This window comes from Miniopterus schreibersii, assembly GCF_964146895.1.
Source record: "Miniopterus schreibersii genome assembly, chromosome: 1".
NCBI lineage: Eukaryota > Metazoa > Chordata > Mammalia > Chiroptera > Miniopteridae > Miniopterus > Miniopterus schreibersii.
The window spans coordinates 142364242-142381933 of record NC_138101.1 but is presented as its reverse complement, the minus strand read 5'-3'; the positions used below and the strand labels follow the sequence as shown (position 1 = coordinate 142381933).

The 17692-nt window shown below is 39.8% G+C and overlaps 1 protein-coding gene across 2 annotated transcripts in view; it reads left to right on the top strand.

The window, feature by feature from the left end:
* Positions 1-17692, top strand: part of GPR176 (G protein-coupled receptor 176) — an 83832-nt gene that overhangs the window by 28287 nt on the left and 37853 nt on the right. The window lies entirely within an intron of this gene.

Below are 17692 nucleotides of genomic sequence, written 5' to 3'. Positions count from 1 at the left end.
GAAGGAAGTGTCCCTGTAAAATTCTTTGCTGAGTCTCACAGTTCTTGGCAGACGAAATGTAATATTCCTATTTCTAAAGACACATATTGTTTAGTGTTTCCCTGTGAAGCAATGAAATTGCTTTGAATTGTCTATTCAACCTGAGATTTGGAGAAATTGTGTCTTATTCGATATCACTGAGTGCTTACCTTTTATTTATTATTATTATTATTTTTAATCTTCATCTGAGGATATTTTTTCCATTGCTTTTCAGAGAGAGTGGAATAGAGAGAGAGAAACACTGATGTGAAAGATGCATGTCGATTGGCTGCCTTCCGTACGTGTCCCGACCAGGGCTGGGAATTGAGCCTGCAACCGAGGTACATGCCCTTGGCCGGAATCTAGCCCAGGACCCTTCAATCCCCAGGATGACGCTCTAACCATTGAGCAAACTGGCCAGGGCTTGAGCGCTTACCTTTTAGAGGAGAGGGACACTCCTTGGCTGAAATGACCTAGGCCAGGGGACTGCCCTCAGTGCCTGTGAGGACAGGTGTGGTGTAATTATCAAGCCCTGTGATAATTGTGTCCCAGTTAATTAATTGGAAGGCGTCTCTAATTTACTTTGGAGACTTACAGGTGATTTAGATATGGGCTGGAGCAGCTGCCAAGGAGCAGGGCAGTGGGGGATGGTTTAATTTTATTTTGAATTCTCACTCCTCCTTCTTACCCCCTCTGTACCCGATGTGCTTGGAGACTGTCCTGGCTTATAAAAGAGCACATACACATTTCTTACTGTGGAATCCACAGGAAGACATTCAACAAAGGGAGCAGTGCTAGAGGGTTTGTTGATTCCCTCGGAGGATGCTGATGAGCCAGAGGCTCTCTATGTATTCTTTTCGAATGCTCTTTGTGATTGTTACTAATGTGATGTTTTCTAGAGTGGTCAGTCCTTTGGGGGAGCAGGGTAACATAGGTCAGTTAAGAAGAGTAGGTTTGATAGTAAAGAATCAGGACCTTAGAGCTGTTTCTTAGTGGGAAGAAAAACCCTATAGTTAGGCAATTTGAGGTTTGAGTCAATAGCTTCTCACTTGTGAAGTTTGAGCAAAAACCTAAAATGTCCTTGATCTTGTGGCTGCCACTGCTTGTTCCCTTCTTAGTGTTCATCCTCTTATTCTCCCTTACTTAAAAGACCCTGATTTTGTTTAGGGCAACATTTTGCCCAGATAAAAATACCTTAGAGACTCCCTTGCAGCTAGGGGTACACATGTTACCCAGGCCTTACCAGTGAGTTTTAAGTGGAAGTTTACTGGGTGGAGCTCTGGGAGTGCCATCTTTTCTGGTGAAAAGGGACAGAAAAAGCTGTGACTTGCCTTTGTTTTTGGCCTTGGCCCTTTTCTGCTAGCAAATGAGTGCCATGCCTAGGGATGGAATGTTCATCTTATGAGTACACAAGCCATGTGCTCAGATTGGCAGAGTAGGAAGCTGGAAGTCTGGGTCCTGGCCTTGTTGACTTATTTGAATAGCTGTCGCAGACCTCTTTTGGACCTCAGGTTACAGGAAAAAAACAACCTTTCTAGTTTAAGCTGTTGTGGTTGGATCGCTGTATTTATATAAAGTCAAATACAACTTTGGGAAACTGCTGGTTAGGTGGTCCCTATACATGCTATTTGTAATTAAAGTGTGAGTCAATGGGCAATTCAACTTATATAGAGTTGGAAATTTTAGATATAGAGAGATTTCAATCTCTGTTAGATTTGTTTTGTTGGAAATTATAGGACACCAAGATATAGAACCTTGCCAAACATTCTTCTGCCTAAGGCAGTGCCTAGCAGCACACTCAGGTATTACCCGCACTGCAGCCCTGTACTGAGTAAGGATTACTTCAAAAGTCAGAGCAGTCAGGAGCCAACCCGTTAGTGTGACTCCCTTGTCTTAAGGGATGGGCCCTGAGGGCATGAATGCTTTTTTCTTTCTCCTTATTTTACTAAAATAGAAAATACTTATTTATAATTAGTCTGTTAGGAGTGGCAGCAAACATGTGATGAGTCTTTCAGTTTGGGAAGTTGGAGAATTTAGATCGATTCTATGTCTAGAAATAATGGTGTCATTTCTCACCTGAAGAGCGGGGTCAGTGTTGCATCAGATGCTAAGTCTACAGTTTTACAAGCACATCTCCCTCAAACATGCTGTTTAGTCATCGCAAAGATTCTCTGTAGCTTATCCCCACTATGCAACATAAACATCTTTTGGTCCTGAATGAGAGGATCAAGAAAATCAGGACAGTTACATTGCTGACATTCGCCACTTGAAACCTTGGAGCTGCTCCTTCCTGACATGTTTTCTGTGTGGAACAGGAATGCTTTAGTCTCATCCCTCATTTCAAAAGTTTGCATGAGCACTCTTGGCAGCCGGAGTACTTCTCGGGGGAACAATCCATCTAAGGCTTTTCTGCCCATTTCTTTGAAGAGCATGCTGAGAAAACTAATACTCAGCTGCTGTGATTTGGTTATATTCACATTTTAGACTATTTTCTGCAACATTGGGTTAAGATTAGGAGGCATATTGTCGTCCATTTTGGTGAATAAAGTGCTGTGTATTTTGGCATAAAGGTAAAACTTCTTTTACTCACTGTGAACATAGCCGGTTATTACATCAGTTCTGATCCTAATGCACCTTTTCCAATTTTCTTAATAGCTTACAAGGAGAAAGTTAATTAAATGAAGAACCCTGTCTTTAGATTGGGTTTTTGGTGAAAGAACCAAGAGCTTTTAAGTACTTCTCCTTATAATATGTTCCACTCCTGGGCTAACTGATAATGCTACTCTGTGCATCATTGATTTCACCTACTATAAAAACAAGATACATGCTATTGCACATATGATTGTAATTATTCTTCCACATTGCATGCCATTGGTGTGTGATGCCCAGCATTTTATTTATTAACCTGGTGGCTGGTTTTATGGGTGTTTTGGAAATAGAGTAATCTTTATTTGTTTTGGAAGATGAATGCAACTTGGAGTAATGCTTCTGTAATTTTGGTCTATTTCTTGCCTTTAGTGACAAAATGAGCCAATTTCATACTGGAAAGCATTATTTTGTACTTGTTTTGGAAGAACTTGGGAAATTTAATAGGGAGGCTACTATGTAATTTTTGAAATTCAGTTTTAAAATTATGTGAAAGCTTTGACTGTTTCAAGCTGCTGTTTGATAAGGGTTTATGACAGAAACACACTTAGAAATGGACTAATTGTCCAATAAAATCAAATTCTTAGATATTCCTTGGCAGTTGATTGGACTTCCTTCACTTGTGTGAAGTCATCCCCCTTATATATTCACATTCTTGTACTAGAATGAGGTTCATTGTTTATATTTAAAATATTATTGTGAGTTCTAGTATTTTTGTTGCTATTTTCTTTGTATATTTATGCCTTAATGAGCACTTTTGTACCATCCATTCATTTGTGTAAAGTGGGGATAAAACATAACATATTAATACCAGTGAAAAGTGCAAATTTTATTAACAAACAGTAGCACACAAAGATGTAAAAATATATTAGCAGGGACCAGCTGTGCACCAAATACTGCCTTTAAGAGTATGGCGAGTGTGGAACACAACACTATTAAGTTACTAAGAGCATAACAGGAATGCCGTGAAAAGTTCTAATCAGTTTTGCATTTCAAATTTGTAAGGCATATAGGAATAAGAAACTATTTTCTCCCAGACTGCCAAATTGCTACTAGACCATTTGACTGATTGATTGCCCAAGAACTCTGTTAGACAATTTAATGGACCTAACCAGGTTGGGTTCTTTAATGACATAGTAGGGTATGTCATACCTTTTAATAGGAAGTCTCTAAGTTTGTCCATTCATTCTTCCACATTAACTGAGTACTACTAACTATGCCAACCATTTTTTAGGTGGTGGAGATAAAATGATAAACAAGATATAGTTCCTTCCCTTAGGGAGCCATCTCATAGTCTTTTAGGGAATAAATATAAACAAGTAGTTATTCATTGTGCTAAGTGTAATGCTGGAGATATGCCAGTGAGAGCACACCATGGTATGTGAAAATCACAAGCAGTTCAAAGTGCCTGGTACACAAATTATAAAGCAGAGGTGGTGAAAAGTGAGGCTGGAGGAGTGGGCAGGAACTGGATCCCACAAGGCTGAACATGGCTGGTTAGAAGCTTGGTATTTGTCCTCTGAGCCTCAGGGAGCCACAGAGTGGTTTTAAACAGGGCAGGGACAAGTGCAGGTTTATATTTTAGTAAGATCTTTCTGTTGGCTGTTTGAAGGATGGACTTAATGGGGACAATCTTAAAAGCAGGAAGACCAATTAGGAGGTTGTTGTAGAATTCTAGGTAAGATATAATGAGGGCATGGTGACAAGCTGGTCACAAATTCAAGAAATATAAGCGACATGATTATTAGGACTTGATTGATTGGAATATGGGGTGAAGGTTGGGTTAAGACAGAGTCAAGGATGATGCGTGGGTCTCTAGATTGGGTATCTGTGGTGGCATCATCAATAAAAAGAGCAGTTGAGTTCAGGGGGAGAAGCCGAAGGGATAAAGTAGGCTGTATGGGAGATAGGCATTAAGTTTGGTACAAGTTGAGGTACCTGTGGAATACTCAGTTAGATATAAGAATCTAAAGCTTGAGGGTATAAATGTAGAAGTCCTCAGAGTAGATAACCAAACCATGAGAGTGTGGATAAGTTCACCTAATGAGAGTATGTTGAGATTGCATTTTAAAAAACAAGTTAAAGAGGATTTCTGTGAAGTAGACAGTGAAGGAATGGTCCCAGACATGGGAGGAGAACTGTGGTAGTGAAGTGGCCCAGAAACAAAGGGAGCAGAGCGTTTTCAGGAGGGAGTGATCGATGACATCAAACCCAGCAGAGAGAGACTACACAGTGTCTATTGGATTGGCAAAGAGAAATGGATGATGACTTGAGAGAGAACAGTTTCAAAAGAGTGGTAGAGGTAGATTACTGTGATCCTAGAAATGTATGGAAGGTGAAAAGGTAAAGCGAGAGCAAGTTTCTTCCCTAAGCCATTGTTATCAGAATTTAAGATTTCCTAGGCAGAGAAGTTTTGAGTGATAAGGTTGAGGGCATTCACTGTGTGACTGAGTTCAAGTTCATTGGAGTTGACAGGGATAAGAATTGTGGGTCTAGTCACCCATAGGGGACTTTGAAATTATCCTAGATAATGGTAAGGGACAGAGACTATGAGTCAGATGCTAACATCTTCAGTGAATGGTACCGTCATGGCACCGTTGCTTTACTCAGTAGCCTCTCACTGTAATCTCAACCACGGTGGACCGCCTTTCGGGCACAGCCACATACATGTACATCTAGCAACGCCTGATCTCATTTTGCCCGATTTGTGACAGGAAGGACTGTGTCCTCAGAGCCAGAACGCATAGGGATTTCTTGAGTGTTCTGCTGGCAGGACTTCAAAGGCTAGCCCTTCAGCCAGCCGGCCAGCCAGCCAGCCAGCCTTCCCTAACTCGTTGTGGTCATTTACTTTTTATCTCATTCTCTTCTTTGGTACAATGGTGAGCTTTATTATCCGAAGAGCTTTAAAGTGGCTTCATAACTAAAGGCAAGGAGTATTTGTAGTGAAGGAAAATGTGCCTGTTTCATTTTTTTTTTTTTTTTTTAAATACCTCTATCAAGAAATACTGCACGTGTATTGGAAAAAGCATGGATTTGGGAACCAGGAGGCCCGGGTTCAGTACACCTGTGACCTAGTTCATAGGTGGATGGTAATTTGGTAAAGGGCAATGATATTTAGAAACATATTTGCTCACATTTAATGGGACATCTGTTGTGTTTGCCTACATTGGATCTGGGTGAATCTGGGTGAATCTGGGTGAACATGATTATAAATGAGCATATGTTCAGGGATATTTACTTGAACGTATCTGTGTGGATGGGGAGAGGGGAGAAGATAAACCTATTCTGTGTTAGCTTTTGTTCTCTACCTTGTTTTCACGTTTCCTGGCAACAGTAACTTTGATAAAAGAGAGCTCTCCAGGCCCAATGAGACAACAAACGAAAAAATAAAAGAAAAAAGAATATAAATAGCACTAAGGACCAACATGGATTTCTGTTAGGTATTCTCAGAACTGCTAGACTCAGTCATTGGATTTTTCTTGTGAGACTTTTGTTTTATTAAGAAAAACAGGATAAAATAAAGTCAAACAGATAAAACAGCCAAGCTCTGGAAGTAGAAAATGTGACTCTATTTGTGAATTTAAGAAATAATTGTTTCCCTGGCCAGATGGCTCATTTAGTTGGAGGGTTGTCCCATATACCGAAAGGTTGTGGGTTCAATTCCTGGTCAGGGCACATTCCTAGGTTGCAGGTTCTATCTCCAGTCGGGGTGTGTTTGGGAGCAACCTATAGATGTTTCTCACACTGGTGTTTCTCTCTCTCTCCCTTTCTCTCTCTCTAAAATCAGTGAAATATATCCTCAGATGAGGATAAAAAAATAAGAAATATCTGCCTTGTTTTATAAAAATAAAAGAAGAAATAATTGTTCCCCTAGTCCCCCATTCTCAGAGTACCTGGAGGAGACAAAAAATACTGTTGTTAGAGCATCTACCTGGCCACTGCAAAGATTTCCCACCAGAATGTAAGCTAGTAAAAATGCTAGTTTTCATGAGATCCTGAATAGACCATTCTGTAATAATAGCAATAGAAATTAAAGTATAAACATAATTAACATGAACACAAATATCATCAACGTTATATCTCAAGCACTGAACAGGTGGTAGAATGCCATTTTGAGTACTGCAGTCCCCACTGATCTAATAGGATTCCAGAAGATGAGAGAGAGGTGTGTGAAATCGAGTTTTATTGGGCTTGAATTTCTTTGCAGAAGAGGGTGCTAGTTATGAGATATTCTAAGTTAAAAGGGAAAAGAGATTCCTGCAATTCTCCCTTAATGGAGTGTGGCATCTGTTATTTATTTTACATGTCTAATATAAATTTTAAATGTATGTTAGTAGGACCATAAAGGGATCATAGGTGTATATGAAAACTGAAGCATTTATTTTTATTCCACTGTCCAGTACTGTTCCTTCTTTTTTAAAAAAACTACTTACTCTCTTAAAAAGTTAAACTTTGGAAGGAATATGGAATAGATTTAAATATCTGCAAAAAATACATACCAGGTAAATCAAGTTGACACTTGATGAAGATTGTATGCGTATGTGTGAGAAACTTTTTTGAGTTAAGCAAGATGATAATGAGACTACATTTTTAAAAATCATACTTCAGTTTTCAGAACATTTTTACATGTTATTTCATTTTTTTTCAACATACAAATTAAGTTTAGAAGGTTGGCATTATAATCTCATTTTTTTATGTGAAGAGATTGAGAGTCAGGATTTGACCAAGCTCATAGAGTGGTGGATTGTGTGAGAATCTTGCTCGATTCAGTGGCCTTCCTAATACTCTATATTACCTATAAATATACCATTAGTCTTTGAACAATGTGGGGGTTAGGAGCACCAACTTTCCATTCAGGTGAAAATCCCCATATAACTTTCGACTCCCCTGAAACTTAAATTCTCCCTCAGTATCTGTGGGAGATTGTTTCCACGACCCCCATGGATACCAAAATCCACAGAAGCGCAAGTCCATTGAGTAAAATAGAGTAGGTCATGCATACAGTCGGTGCTCTGCATCAGCAGATTCCCAACTACAGACTGAAAACAACAGTCTAGGTATTTCTTGAAAAAAATTGGGATATAAGTGAACCTGTGCAATTCAAAACCATGTTCATGGGTCAACTGTATAGCGTTGAAAAGCTCAATATTTATGAATGATGCAGCTTTGCTTATGTGTGGGAACATATGCATTTTTCCAGGAATGCTTTTAAAATGTCAACTCTAAGAGAGACGAAAATATTTATCTAGTGTGCATTCTGCAAAGACATTTCGTACCCTACAAATTATGTTACCTTTGTAGTTAAAGAAACAATAGACATTGAAATCCTTATTGTCATGGTAACCTAAGATGTTTTCAGAAATGGTTGCTTTTACTTTTACCAGGTTCAAAAGGGAGGTAGCACCTCCTATATTTAGGAATTTAAAAATTGACTTTGATAGGTAGAAACAAAAGTGAGTAAACTCTGCCTGCCACCAACAGATGGCAGCATTTGTTGTATACTGACTTACCTTTTCTGTTAGTCTGTGGTAGACTCAGGTTTGCTGGGCTTGTACTTAATTTTTACGGGCTTTATGAACGTCATTAATCTCATATAATGTCTATGAACGTGGTAAGAAGTATTCTATTATTCCAATTTTTATTGGCTCTTCAGGAAGTAAAGATGATAAAAGCAGAAGAGACAATGATGAATTCTGCAAGAGATAATTCATTTGACACCAGGATGTTTCTGAAGGACAAGCTAAGTCGTATAACACATGCCAACTACTGTCCCTATGCAGTTAACAATACACTGCAAGAATGAAAGAAAAGTGATTGAGGAAATAGAAAATCTTTGGAATTTGTTACTCAAGATGGGGGTCAATCAGTATGAAAAATTAGCCTAATATTAATGTAGGAGAAGGTGAGAAGACTTGGTCTGGTGAAAATGGATAGTTTCACAGGCTTTCAGACTGTTCTCCTCTGCAGATCACCCATTTAAGGGGTCATTGTTGAGTGCCTGATGTCACTCCTCAGGGGTTGCCAACTCTGGGGAGTCATTAAGGAAGGGGGTGTTATTATCACTATATTTATGTGCTTTAGAAAAAGATGTCCAATTCTAAGGAAAATCAATGAAAAGAGGAGGAAGATGACTTATGTTAAAGCTTTGAAGCATCACCCACCTATTTGGCTGAAAGACATTTAGAGACTGAAAACTTAAATAAGGCACTTGGGACTTATGACTGTCCTCTTGGAACCTAACCTTTATATAGTAAATTTGAGTTCATGTTTTTAGGGTTTTAGGAAAAGCACGGCTCTTTGATTTCACAGATTTCACTTTCCCCAGAAATGCTAACATCTGGCCTGGAAAATCAGAACAATGAACAGGGGACAAATTTTATCAGTTTAAATGTTACCATGTGGCTTTGCACATTTCTGCTTGGTGATAAAGATGTGGTTAACGAATAGATTGGCCAAAAAGAGGACCATGAAGAAAACAAAATGAAAACTAGTGGCAGTCGTGGGGGGTGGCTGGCTGGTGGTGGTGGTGCAGGTGCAGGGTGCTGATAGAAGTCAGTGCATCCCACTTGGTTGGTCTACTTGGAGGTAGGCCTTCCACTGAATATCCATTAGGGAAAAGAAAATTAGTGCATGGCTGGGTAGTTTGTCAAAGTGAAGCGCTAATGTACAAGGCAAGGTCACTCATGAGACTCACAGATTCAATGGCTCTGCATTTGCTGTAGCCAGTATTGGAGTTTTCAGTCCTATTCTGTCATCTTCTTTTAGTGAGTGATAGTCTCACCTGCAGACATCTGGGCCAGAAATCTTTCAGTCATATTTGATTTCTCTCTTTTCTCCATTCCCAAATCTAATCTGGCACAAAGTTCCATTGATTGTATGCCCAAAATATTTTCCATATTACCTCCCACTTCCCTGGTCTGGTCCTTGTCACCTGAGATAGTAAGAACTTGGCCTCAGGAGTTGAACCTGATTTGGGATCCTGATACTGCTACCCACTAGCTTGATGATCTTGGGCAAGTTACTTCTCTAGAAAATGAGGTTAGTAGCATTGTGATAATGGCCTTGTGAGGTTGTCTTGAAGATTAAATGAGATAATACAAGTACAGGGCTTAGTATTGAATACGTGTTAGCTGTCAGAGTGTGCATCATTATAATGGACTCCTAAATGGTTTTCATTTCTCTGATATTTTGTGTCTACAAACCATTTTCTACTGTTGTCATAGTTATTTTTAAAAATTGAAGCACTGTTTGTATTCTATTATTCATGATTAAACATATACTCATACTCTTACACAATAGTAGCAGTAATAACAACACAATAGAAGTCCTTTCCTGGCATTTTATCCCCTGTATGAAGTGTGTCTATTATGACCTCTTACACTTGGGTCCCATCTGGTCTCGCCAACTTCATGTCCTGTTGCACCCAGCTGTGAGACCGCGCTCCCCCTCTCATGGTCCTCGCCCTGTCTGTATGTGTCACGCACTTACAGTTTCCCTTCTGCCTTTGACTGCATCTTCTTTGAATGTGGAAGGTGCATTCCATCTGTCTCATCTACTCTGCAGGAGGAAGGAGAAGGTATAAAGCCTTCAAGGCCCACCAAGTCAGACTTTATACCTTCTCCTGCAGAGTGGCTTGTATCTCTATTATACAACTCATTTTTTCCTGCCTTCAAAGAGTTTATTGAATTGTGTTCATGCCTCTGCCACCATCATATTCTAACTTTGGGAATCTTTGTTTTCTCCATAGAGCCTAATTCAGTGGATTGCATATTTGCAAGTACTCAGGAAATAAATGCTGAATTGGATAAAATAATTATAGCTTCATTATCCCTTGCCCATTTGACAGCAGTTTCATTTGCAGTGCTAATTTCAGTGTTTATTTCTGAGTGTCGTTCCATTTTCGCTTTGGGTCGCTCAGTAGGGATCAATACTGTAGCAAGGCGTTGACGTTGGATGAATGTAGGTGGTTTGAATACAAAGCACGATAGATTCCCAGGTAGGTGGCCTTTTTTTGGTTTCTAGGAACTCATGTAATGAAAAGATGCCATTCTACCAGACATTGGACATCTGAGGAGATAGAAAAGAGTTTGTGCAGATACTCTTGAGATGAAGGGAAAGGACTTTGTGTTCATCGAGGGAAGCTTGGAGAAAGGTTTTGAAGCATTTATTCAGAGAGCAATGAGGAACCACAGTTAGAACAGGGGCCTAAGGTTAAGGTCACCAGGAAAGTAACTTTAGCATGTGGTGGGCCCTGCCCGTTGCATACCGGTCTGTTAAAGGCAGTGAGACCTGCATTGAGGAAGGAAGGCTGTACTGTATTTTTACAGAAATACTTTGCAATGAAATATATTCCTACATCTCCACTCTCCACCTTACCTTGGTGATAAGAGTTGAAAGGATATTAACAAAGAATTATTAGTCTCCACTTTTTCTTTATAGAATGTCCCTACTCTCTGATATCACACTAGATAAGGGCTACAAAAGAAACATCTCGAAAAATTATATTTTGACTGCTGCATTAGACCCTGATTTAGTGTTTTTCATCTTGTATGGACCACTGGGTTATTGAGAATCTGACGCAAGTTATGATCTCTTTATAATGTTAAAAAGTCCTCAGTAAGAGCAAGCGGTGTTCAAGTTTTGGTTCAGTTTTTTCAGGGATCTTTGCAATTTTAAACAAATGATGGTAGCATTTTCAAAGACTAAAATTTTGGCAGTTGAGACTTTATTCGTGTCCTTTTAAGAGTAGACATAAGTATCAGAAATCTTATTCAAATGTGGCAAAACTTATCATTTCTCATTTGATGATCACAAAAGGATATCAGAGCTTTCATTGGTACTGAATAAGCATAAACAGATGTGAATGATTTTACCACATCAGCTGCTGCATCTGCTTGAAGACCAGAGGGGTTATTTATAGAATTGTTGCAAATGTGTGACTTGCAACTAGTTGTAGTGGTCCATTGACTTTTGGAAAAGATTCTTAGAATCTGTTTGATTCTCACCTGTGGTTTTTTTATGCATATGAACCAGATCACATGCCAAGAAACTCACCAATGAACCTGCTTTTCTTTTCTTTTTTAAAAAATTTATCTTTATTTTTGAAAATATTACAGATGTCCCCTTTTTTTCCCATTCACCCCTTCCACCCTGCACCCACTTCCTGCCCCAGGCCTTCACTACACTATTGTCTATGTCCATGGTTTATGCATATATACATATAAATTCTTTGGTTAATCTCTCCCCACCCACCCATCTTTTTTTTTTTTTTTAATTGTTGAGAGTATTACAGATGTCCCCCGTTTCCCCCCCCCTTTTCCCCCTCTAGCCATCTCCCACCCCACCCCAGGTCCCCACCTGTCCATTGTCTGTATCCATGGGCTGTTCATATATGCTTATAAGTTCTTCGGTTAATCATTTCCTGCCCTCCTTCCTGCCTTCCCTCTGAGATCTGTCGGTCTGTTTCATGTTTCCATGTCTGTGGTCCTATCTTGTTTGTCAATCTATTCTGCTCCTTAGATTCCACATATGAGTGAGGTCATGTGATACTTGTCTTTGTCTGACTGGCTTATTTCACTTAGTATAATACTCTCCAGGTCCAACCAAACCTGCTTTTCTTAACACTAATAGCATCAGGTAGGGTATCATGTTTAAAAGTTCTTACCTTATATTCCTATAGAAAAAACTTTTTACATTTTAGCAAAATGACTGGTAAAATATGAACTTTTGACCAATTCTGGAGTTTTGGGTTTTTTTTGGTTTTTTTTGCTTTGGTTTTAGATTGTGCTATGAATATTTATTTTCAAACAATATGGAACACCCCCCCCCCAAACAAACAAACAAAACAATATGGAAATAATATGGAAAGATGCTGGGTCCAGCCCCAGCGGTCCAGGGGTCCCCAAAGGTGTGGACAGCGTCAGCGAAGAATGAAGGACATGGAGACAGTGTTGCAGTCCAGGGGTCCCCAAAGGTGTGGACAGCGTCAGCTAAGAATGAAGGACACGGAGACAGCGTTCAGAGCATCAGGACAATCAGCTTCGCTCTTTATTGCCTTATTACAACTGTATTTATACTATTTGATTTTATTGCTGGTTAAACAACATGACATCATGCTTTGTTCCGGTTTCTGTTTTGGCCTTACACAGTTAATGATTATACCTTCTTATCTGACCTTTGCTAAAGAATTTATATCTGTTTAGTTATGTTAATTTTAGCCTTATCTATTGTTTATATTTCTATAGGCTATTCTACAGGTTAATCTCTAGTTTGTTATTTATATTCTGAAGTTACTATTTTATTGCTCTACCATATAGCTAAAAGGAGAATAACTAAACCAGCTTTTCTTATGTAAAGGTTATGCAAGTCCTAAGTAAGGGTTATGTAGATTGTTTTTAGCTCTGGTGACTGCCCGCCTGTCTGGCACCAGCCTCAGTCTCCCCGCTGACATTCCCTGCATCAGCCCGTCCTCACTGTAATGTCCTGTGTATGATAAGGGCTCAGGTGTAGATTGAAATACTCTCTTTCCTAGACTGCTCTTTCCTTGGGGGGATTCCCAGAGTTTTCCGTTAATATAAACATCTCCCACTAATACATTCCTTAGTGGGAACTCACTGGTGGACTCCCTGTGGATGGCCCTGTGCCCCGAGTCAGCAGGGGCCCGGACCCAGGCCTTTTCCCTGGTGGGAAGGTCCCCGGGGTAGTGGCCTAACAAGTCCTAACTCTTCTGCTGACAGTCTGAGTCTAAGTTCCTTATAGGCGCCACATGATATCTTTGTAATACTTGGGGCTTTTACTGAATCATTGTCTTTTCCAGTTCTATCTGACTTCGCTGCTAGGGAAAAGTGTCCAGCTAGGGCAAAAACCCTTTTCTGGTGAAGTGACTGGTAAGGACACAAAGTGTCAGGAAGGGGAACAAGCATAGAAAGAGGGATCTGCCGTACGCCAAGTCCTATGGAGCATTGGCTGTGCAGATGTCTCCTCCTTGAAGGACTGTGTCAAGCAGCAAGGATGGAATGGCTTCCGGCAGAAAGAAGCTTAGTTTCAGATTGTGTGTGTGTGTGTGTGTGTGTGTGTGTGTTACCCAAAACTAGGAGCAATAAGCGCTGAACACAGGGGACAAGAACAAGCCAAACACAGAGTCAAATTAGGAGAAGTGAATTCTCATTCCAAGAGCAGAGGCAGGGCCAGAAACAGGGACAAAACCAAGAGGGTCAGCAGTTAGTTAGACAGCCTATCTTAATGTATTTGGGCTGCTATAACAGAATACTATGGACTGGGTGACTTATAAACACCATAAATTAATTTCTCACAGTTCTGGAGGCTGGGAAGTCCAAGATCAAGGCCCCAGCAGATTCACTGTCTGGTGAGGGTCCACTTGCTGGTTCATAGACAGGCATCTTCTCTCTGTCCTCACACGGTGGAAGGGGCCAGGGGCCTCTCAGGGTCTCTTTCATAAGGGCACTAATCTCACTCATGAGGGCTCCATCCTCATGACCTAATCACCCCCAAAAGGCTCCACCTCCAAATACCATAATATTAGGCATTAGATTTCAACATGATTGGAGGGGGCACAAACATTCAGTCTATAGCACAGCCCCTGGAATGGTGAGTTCCTAAAGGGTCCTCCAAGGGAGAAAAGTGTCCTAAACAGTTACCTAGAACAAAGGCAGAATGCCCAACATTGAATCTAAAGATTTGGAAGCCATCTTTTAAGGTTTAACATGCAGTTACTGGGGTTTTGTGTGTGTGTGTGTGTGTGTGTGAAACACATCTTTAATATTTATTATGAGAAATTTCTGAATTGAATTACTAGAACTCTCCCACTGACGGCTAACAGATGTCTCTTTGATGTGAACTGATGTCAGATTTCCTGCTGAGTGCACCATTTTATCTCATTTATTAAGGGTTCGGAATATTAAATGCTGATTTTAAACAATCTTTTTTGTTTTTAAAGAGAGATTTCTTTTGCAAAGCCTTGTTAAAGGTACAGTTACTGTCATGTTGACACTAAAATATAATTTTATAATTAAATTATTTAAGCATTTTTCATATTATAGGTAAAGAAACTATACTATCTAATTCCTGAAAATATTTACTTCCATGGCTACATTGTATCATGGTTAATAAACTTGGCTAGCTGTCAAGATTTGTGTGGTTTTTTTTCTTAGATAAGTGTTTGGAGGATTTCCATCTAGAGTTTATTGACTTCATTCAGTCACACTTTGTTGAAACACTGAGTTCCTGGAACATTTCAGGGATTTATTGGGGCCATGTTGAACAGAATGCTTACAATCAGGACTGTCTCAGAATGTCTCTTAGGAGGGTTTCTCTTCTTCAAGGTAATTAATTGGTACTGATTCCTTCAGTTGGTCCACTTGGTTCCTGCTTTCTAAATGGAACCAATTTCTATATATTCCAAAGTGTCCAACACTGTAATAATTAAGAGAAGAATTTGTTTCATTTTCAGATAGAGCTTTGGCACTGAGAATATTGTAAAAAACAGAATGTAAATATAAAAAGCAGAGTCAGCCAGGCTCCTCAGACACAGGAGCATCATCCTGAAATCCCCTTCAGCTTCTTATCCACGTGAAGGCAAGCCTGTGTTCTGAGCCTTCAGGGCTCTTTCTTAACCAACTACAGGAGGTGTAGTCAATAACCAGAAAATGATGGTAAATTAAATCATTTTCTAACAGGCATTCCAAAATTACAGATCACAGAAGGGATGGAATCTGGAGGAGAATCCACTCGATTGGGAATATTTACAGTTGACCGTGTGTGTGAAGCAAACAAGCCATTTAACTCCCCTTTGTCTCAGTTTTCCGCATAGAGACTGGAAGCCCCCTTGCTTCTGTTCTCCTTTACAGAGACTTGGAGAATGCCTAAGGGAGGAGCACTTGAGGTGCCCAGGGCAGGGGAGGAAAATGTGCTTTCCCCAGTCTTGTCAATGCTGGAGAAGCTGGTTCTTGGCTAAGAAGAGCCTGAAGCTCACCATCCTGAATCCAAACTTTACCAGGACTTGATGCTTTTATTTAAAAATCCTGTCATCCACTATGAAAATCATGTGTTCACCCCAGTGTTCATTCATTCATACTTATCATTGGGTGGATTTTCTTTTTTTTAACTCTAGTGTTGTTTTCAGAGGAGTATCAGTCACTTTGAAGTCGAAGAGCCAAGGAATTGAGAGTGGTCTGTGTGACTAGTTTCAACCATTTCTTTAATTAGCAAAAATACTATTGATATTTTTTTGATTTAAGGCTTTTAAAAATTGTGGTTAAAAATCATGTAACATAAAATTTACCACCTTAATCACTTTTAAATATACAGTACAGTAGTGTTAACTATATGCACTTTGTTGAGCAACAGATCTCTAGAACTTTTTCATCTTGCAAAACTGAAACTATATACCCACTGAAAACCTCTTTTCCCACTCCCCTAAACTCCTAGTAACCACTATTCTACTTTCTGTTTCTAAGAATTTAACCACTTTAGATGTCTCATACAAGTGGAATCATGCAGTACAGTGAAACCTCGGTTCTCAAACTTAATTTGTTTTGGAATGCAGTTCGAGGAGCGATTTGTTTGAAAATGGAATCATTTTTCTCCCCCATTAGAAAGAATATAAATTGAATTAATCTTCCAGACCCATGAATGATTCCCTGTTTTAACCTTTCTTATATGCAATACATGTTTAATGTATCGTAGCATGCTTTTTCATATATCACCTGCTAACTGCTTTTCGTTTATCCAAATCTACAACAGTTTTTCTACCTCTTCAATTGCCTATGATTGTTGTTTTGTGAGCACTTTCATACCTTTAGCAACATTAGCACTCTTTTTTTAAACTTCTTTTCTTTTCTTTTTTGTTAAGAAGAGGGTGGGAGGGAAGGAGGGAGAGAGAGAGAAACATGGACGGTTGGTTGCCTCCTGCAAGTGCTTCAGGCAGAGCCGGGGATCAAACCTGCAACCCAGGTTTGTGCCCTTGACTGGGACTCGAACCCGAGACCCTTGTGTGCTCTGGCTGACGCTCAAACCACTGAGGCCAAACCGGCCAGGGCAACATTAGCACTCTTGATGGCCTCTTTAAGTTTTAAAATTGTTCTAATATTCGATTTAGAAGCCATTACCTTCATGATTCTTTCCCCTATCTCTTGTAATATTATAGTTGAGCAGCTTCGTCGTGAGTTTTCCTTTTCTGGGCTGGCAGGAAACCCTAGGCCAGAAGAATAAGAACAGCATGAAATAAAGGAATAAGTAGGTCCTTTCCTTCAGGCTATGGCAGTAGATCATTGTTGGCTGGTGGGCTGAGCCCGATTACATGGTTTTATGCTACCCCTGGGCCACAATACCAAATGGAGACTGTTCAAGGGCAGATAGCAGCCCAGGGAGCATTTAGGGCAAAGCTGGAAATTCTTTTTTGGTCTTGGTCTTCACTCACTGACATTTTAAAAACAAAACATATTTGAGACAGAAGAGATAACTGGAAATCGCACCAAATTCTTCATGTGCTAAAATATATACAAAAAAGAAAAAAAGGTGCTACTCTAAGTCCGTGTTCTGAGAAAACCAATTTGGTGTGTGAAATGGCGGTTGCTGTGGCAACCGGGGCTGCAGCCCGCTGGCTTGTGCTCCTAAGGAAAGTGAGTTGTTTATGGGTGCTTGGAGAAAGAGCGAGCTGGGATGTGTTCCTGTAAATGCCAGGCCCTCATCTTGAGCCTCAGAGGAAATCTGTTCTCTGATTCTCTGTGGTCACCTGCCTGTTGGGTTGGACCCTCTAGTCCCTTTAACTAGGTGAAGCGTCTGTGTCTGATATCAGGAAGCCCAGTTTGAGTGGAAAAAATATTTTAAGTAGATAGTTAATAGGAAAAATTTTGTTTACAACTTCAAACTAAAGAATGCTATCTTGCCCAGGTATTCGAATTCTTGAAGAAATTTTGGAAACGAGCTTTTCTGACTCAGCAGTGCTTCCCTTCTGGTCTTCGCAGGCATATGTTTTCTTCATTGATTTCATTCAAAGCAACACAGCCTG